The sequence below is a fragment of the Protopterus annectens genome, chromosome 9.part0 (genome assembly GCF_019279795.1).
Source record: "Protopterus annectens isolate FY-2018-M chromosome 9.part0, PAN1.0, whole genome shotgun sequence".
Lineage (NCBI taxonomy): Eukaryota > Metazoa > Chordata > Ceratodontiformes > Protopteridae > Protopterus > Protopterus annectens.
Genome location: NC_056743.1, coordinates 983591415 through 983598341, shown reverse-complemented (window position 1 = coordinate 983598341; position 6927 = coordinate 983591415).

Below are 6927 nucleotides of genomic sequence, written 5' to 3'. Positions count from 1 at the left end.
AGCAGCAGCTTGGAAGTGACATAAGCTGAGTAATAAGCATATTTCAAAGAGCGGGTAGCCACTTGAGACAGAGAAGTAATAAGATTGCAGAAAGATAATTTTCCTCAGATGATGGAAAAGATGCCATAATGTCCCCCATATTCTCAAAACAGGCAAGCGTAGCCTTTAGCATATGAGCTTGACAACCAAGCATTCTAAATACAAGTGTTGCATAAGAATATACTTTTCCCCAAATCATTCAAAAGCTTTCCCATCCTTGTCAGAGGAGAAGGTGTTATTAATCAAATGTCTATCTTGATCTGATGTGGGGTTAGAATATAAAGACTTTTAAAACGGAGGAGCTTTATACAATCTATCTGCTTTCTTGGTGGCAGTGGGCTGGCTATCAGGCAAGTTACAAGGTGTAATAAATACACCGTACAGTGGTAGAGGAACAAGAGCACTGGAGTAAGTTCAGGAAAATCCTGTTGCAGTGAATCATAATATTTCTTTAGAGAGAGTTGGAGATCAGTATGCTCTCACTGAAACATCTGATTTATCCTGAAAGTTGTTTCAGAAAAAAGAAAATCCTTCCAAGAGGCTGTCAGAAGCCATACTTTCCTCTGAATCAAAAACCTGAGGAGAAAGGACAGAAGTTTCCCCTTCACAATCATTTTGCTATACAGAATCTTGAACATCCTCGGACAATGAAGAAACCTTTTTCCTTTACCAAAACACCAGACCTAGAGGGGTCAAGAGCCTGAAGTAAACCCTGTGCTAATCCCAATAAATAATTCCTGTCCAAAGTAACGGAGACAGAAGAAGACATATATTTACCAATTGTTTTGGTTTAGCATGCTCTGCGGTAATCCCCAGGGCATGCACAGAATGTCTCAAAAATATTTGTTTCAAAGTAAGTACATCAATAGTTTTGCCATCAGCATTGTGGTCACCTGACCAGTTGCCCTGCATCTATCTATTTATAAAAAGATGCTACACGAGACCTATCTACACCATTTCTAAACCATTATAAATTGGATGTACAGTTTAGAGGCAGGGAAAGATTTGATTCACTAGTCCTACAAGGGATGCCTTAGTGCATGAAGCCTTTTGTGGGACCTATAGGTTACACTGTTTAACATTGCTAGAGCAATGATTCTTATGTATAACTGCATGAGGTATTCAGTCTAAAGGCAGATATATGAATAGCAAGTTTTTTGCTGCGGGATAGGCTCCAACCACCCATACACCCATACTATGCTCATAATGAGACAGCCAAAACTATAATTCAAAGTGGAAAGGGATAATGAGACATGAGAGATTGGGATTTTGGATGCAGATCCTTAAAGAGAATGACAATAAACATACAGAATGTTATAGTCATAAATTAGCAAACAATATTCAAAGAATTAAGCCAACGTGAGAATGGAGAAAAGAGATTTTGCCAATAGGAATGATTTCAATTAGAGGTATAAAGAAAAGGCAAGAGGAGGCTTGAATTTACTGCAGAAAAATAGCAAAGGAACTAAGGTATTGGGATAAACTAATTAGACAGAGAAAGGTAAAAGAATGGAAACAGGCTAAGAAGACATTTGGCCTGCAGGCTAGAGACAGCCTTCCCTATCAGGGATTGATATCAGAGTATAGACAAATAGAAAAGGATAGGGAAATCCTTAGTGAAAGACTGGCTCCAGTAGAATGCTTTTTTAACGTAGAACAGAAGCTGCTGTTAGAAAAAGGAATAATTAGTAGGGCATATAAAATACTGCATGATAGTAATCAGAGCAGTTTAGAAAAGATTTTGAAGTGAGACTGGATAAACAATTCACAAGGAAACAATGAGAAGACCTACATATGTCTCCCAAATATGCAACAAAGTCTAGAAGATTTGCAATTTTTGCTTGGAAGTGTTTGCATAGGTATTTTTTATACCCCAAGCAGACTCCAAAGAATTTTTCCTCAGCTAGTTGGCAAATGGAGGTGTGATGGAGAAGAAAGAGGTTACTGGGAACATATGTTTTGGGAGTGTAATGAGTTGACAGACTTTAAACATTTCCTATGGTTTACTCTGTCAGAAATATTCTGTGAGCAAATGGGTGTAGCTAATGAAATTATTTTTATTTATTTATTTATTTGAACTGGGATATAGGATCTGAATTGCCTAGACATAGTAATGTCTTGTTAAGCCCTTGTTAAGTTTAATTCTGGTGGCTGTCAAAAAATGTAATTACTAGAATATGGAAATCAAAGTCCAAACTAACTGTATTTGAAGTACTGAATATTGTAACAGAGTTAAAAGAACTGGAAGTTGGAGCTTTAGAAAAGGGTGGGAGCAAATTACATAGAAAAAATGGAAATTGTGGAAACGATACATGCAGAATATTTGGAGGAGAAGGGAGGTATAAAGGAAGGGAGTAATTGATCAATTTATGTAAATGTTTGATGACAATTATGCAAAGGAATATATGTGATGTATAATGTTTGTAAATGGGAACATGGTAATATGGTTTGTTTTGTTATATAAATGCATGCGTTATTTGCTCATGTCTTAAGAGATAATTTAATAAAGATGCTAAAAAAAATAATGTGGCTACCAACTTTTATGCGCAGATTTACATTCTTGCGGTTACAGTTTTCATTTTTTAAATGTTCTTATTGTTTTTTCTGTGTTCCTTAAATAAATGTTAAAATTTCTGACCCAAGTTTATTCATACTTGTTTGCAGGACAATTAAAAACAATTTCTGTTGCATGATCTAACCAAGCCACACACACACTGATGCTACTGCCCAGTGCTTAGCATGTGTATATGGAAGTGTACACAAAGCTGGATGGTGCTATTCTGTTCATTAATTCAGCAGGTAAAGATGCAAAACCATCTCTTCTGCCTGTGTATTGTAATGCTTGCAAGTTGTGTAATGTACAGTATTAGCCTGAACACAAAAGTGATCATTAATGACACATCATGATGCATGTGTTAGCTTACTCTGTGGACAGTTGTCTTTACAAAGTATGATATTTTGGAAAGTCCTCATAATACAGTGGAGGCCATTGTTAGTGCACACTTGCCTTCTAATGGATCCATAATGTAACTCTGACTCCTTTCTGATCCACTCAGGATCACAAAAGATGGGAATCGTTCAACTATGAACCCCATTCAAACCCATAGAATCACAAAAACAGCATTATTATTGAGACAAAAGCCCCCTTGCATTCCCAGTGTGAGATCTGTGCCCCACAACCCACGCTACTCATACATACCATCTCCAAGACTGTAACATCTCTGGGGGAAGAGAAATCCCTGAGATACTACAATTTCAATATGCCACAACATTTTGGCAAAAAAAAAAAAACAAAAAAAAAAAAAACAGAAATGGACTGTAGTTATCGCATATTAGAGTGTTGATCAGTAGGTGTGTTAATCACATGCCTGGGACACACTTTCTAATGGCTAAATATCAGGCAGGATTCCAGTGGTTTACCAAGCTGGAAGGCTTTGAGGAAGGTGCTAACTCTTCTGTGTTTGGTGTCCTGCCTTGGGTGTGCACATGCTGTTTTATGTCTAGTAAGTATCTTTAGCATTGGTTTGCTTTGGCATCATTGTGTTGCCTGCGGATGTTTACCCTTCTTTGAGCAGTACATTTCCTAACAGATGTAAAAAGCAACATTTTTTTCTAACAGCACTTTAGGAGTTGGGATAGTTTACAGGATACTGGGTGTTTTTGGATGTTGAAAGATTTACTGATTGTTAAAGAAGCGCTACGGGCAAATGATGGCAAAATATTTTTTTATCTAGCCATGAATTACTGTACCTCCCAAAGCTGCCTGCAGCGAAATAAATATTCATTCCTAATTTTATTTTATTTTTTTATCCTTCTCTGCCCTCATGGGGACAGACAGCATAATTCCTTTGGAAAGCTAAATCTGTCTCATAATGCACTATGAGAGCACAAATTCTGAAAACAAGTAACCCTACCATTTGTTGTCAGACCAGTTCCATTCACTTGAAAAAACACTGAAACGTTTGAGAGTCTGCAGAGCATGCGTCATTGACTGGACTGAGTTTTACAAATGTTGTTTCTACTGATGTAGTACATATTCTATGAAAGAAGCTTGCAAAAGTGTCAACAAATTACTAAGATAAAAAACAAAAGAATTTTACAAAGAGCAGTTTTGAAAGTTTCAGTTCATGGCCAAGTCACTACTCCCTTCTCCCCTCCTTCAATAAGCTAGAGTCCCACCTTTCCAGCTTGTTTAGATTCAATTGATTAGTCAACTTTGCATGACAATAGACATCAAACAAATCACAGCCTAGTGTACCACTAAAACTGTTCCCTCATGTGTCTCTTCACTTCTGAATAGAATTTTCCACAAATTATTTCTAAAAAAATAGGCACGCACATCAATCCAGAGTTTAGGCCAATCTATCCATTTCTTAAAATGTGCACAGTAAAATATAAGACTGAAATTGCATTCTGGTTGCTCATGTGGTTATCTTTGCATAGTTATTCTGTTATAGCATAACGTGAACTATGATATTTAATGCCAAGCTTTACATAACAGTGAATCCGTTCTTGGCTTCTTCTTAACAATGACCTCCCAAGCCTCTGATGTGACCCAGTACTTGCTGTTACTATTGCTTTATGTAATTTGTCTGAATTGTATACTTGTATCATATCTTTCATCCTCTCAGCAACAGACTCACGGTGAAAGTTTCCAAATCAGATGCTTTTGAAAATAGGAATAGTGCTGATTTAGTAAGCTCAAAATAAGACTACATGAATTACCATTCATTTTCTGAAAAGGAAGTCTTTAATTGCAATGAATGCCATTATTTGACCACAAGAATCCAACACCTTTTTCAAAAAGCATTATGGATTGTAGTATGTCAGAGCAAAAGTATAAGCCAAAATTAGGGACATTTCCCGGGTACGCTAATAAGAAATCCAACACTCCTTCTCATCTGTTCTCCATTGCAACTACCCCAAATCACACGGGTATGTACATACTTCATGCCACACATGTATTAAAACAGTACCAGCAGCTGTAGCAGTGATAACATACTATTAAAAGTAACTGAAGACTCCAAGAAGGAAAATAAACCAGAAGATAAACACCAATCCACAAGGGGGGATCCACCTTGGATCCCAGGAACTACTGCCCGATCAGTCTGATGAGCCTGATCTGCAAAGCCATGGAACGTATTATCATGGAATTTATAAACAAAGACATTGGCAAACTTCAAACACTGGACCCCACCCAGTTTGGGTCGTGAAGGGCCGATCTTGTTTCCTGAACCTGATTGACTTCTTTGAATCGGTCTCTAGAGCTGTGGACGAGGGTAAGGCGGTCCACACACCCTGTCTGGATCTCGCCAAGGCCTTTGACACCATCCCCCACTCTGGAATCATAGATAGACTTGCTAAGCTGGGCATTAATCCCTACGTCACTCGATGGGTTGCCAACTGGCTTACTGACGGAACCCACATTGTAAAAGTAGCCGACTCCAAATCCAGCTCAAGACAAGTGACAAGTGGAGTACCTCAGGGTTCAGTCCTGAGACCACTCTTGTTTGGCATCTATGTCTCTGAAGTACAGGCCCAACACTAAGGGACTCTGGCTAACAAAGTTCACAGATGACTGAAAACTGGGAGCCATTATTGACACTCTATGCCAGTTGGTTGCAGCCTGCAGCCCCTCTAATTCTAGCTTTGACCTCTTCATTCAGACTTCCCCTCTCCTCAACCACCCTTCCCAGATACTTGAAGCAATTAACCTGTTCCATTGTCTTCCCTTCTATCCCAATTGTCAGCTTCTGATTTCCTCAGTTTGCTGCCATTACCACTATCTTATATGTACTTAGTTTCATCCCATGTGCCTTCAGTTTTGCATTCAATTTCCCTATAATTTGCTGATGTTCTTGCTCAGAGGCTGCCTGTAATGCCACATTGTCTGCATACAGCAACTCTGTTAATCTGTCCCCTCCAACCTCTTTGCTAATGTCATCCATCACCAGTATGAACAGCAGTGGGCTCAGAGCTGAACCCTGATAGGCACCCACTCCCACTAGGAACCCCACTGTGAGACAGGACACTACTCATACTTGAGTTATTGGGTCCTTTTACATAATCTGCACTAATTTTACCAATGTTTCTAGGACTTTGAACTACTGCAGTACAGCCCAGATCAGCTTTCTTGGGACCTTGTCATATGGTTTCTCCAAGTCTAGGAATGCCTAGCTGGACTCTTTCCTCATCTCTAGCTTCTTCTCAACTATCTGTCTCACTGCAAACATTGGGTCAGTTGTGCTGCATCCTGATCGGAAGTCAAACTGCTAGTCTCCCATCCTACTTTCTACTACTCTGCATATCCATTTATCAGTCACCATCTCCAGAACATTCATGCAATGTTACAGGAGTTTGATGCCTCTGTACTGCGCACAGTTGTGGCTGTCACCTTTGTTGTTGTACATTGGCACAAGTATGCTTATTGTCCAGTCATCTGGGATATATATTTCTCTCCACATTGCTATGAGTAACCTCAGCTGCCATTTCTCCCCTATCGCACCCAGCATCTTTATCATAACTGATGTGATCTCATCTTATCCTCCTGCTTTCCCTGACTTCATCTTCCTTAGTGCTGTTCTTACTTCTTCTAAGGTGGGCTCTTTTTTTTTCTTCTCTCATCACAGGCTGGGTCTGGGGCAGTACAGCTTCTATGGGATTTTCTTAATTTAGAAGCTGCTAGAAATACTCTTTTTCCATCTGCCTTTGATGTGCTGTTGACTGGTGTGCAGGTTGTTACTGGCATCTCTTATGAAGGGTGTCTGACTATCTTCTTTATCTTTCTGCCTTTGCCTTGCAACCTGATATAGCTTCTTTGCTACCTACTGAATCACTTTCTAGAAGCTGGTAGAGTGCCTCTGATGCCCTATTCCTTGCTATTGCAAC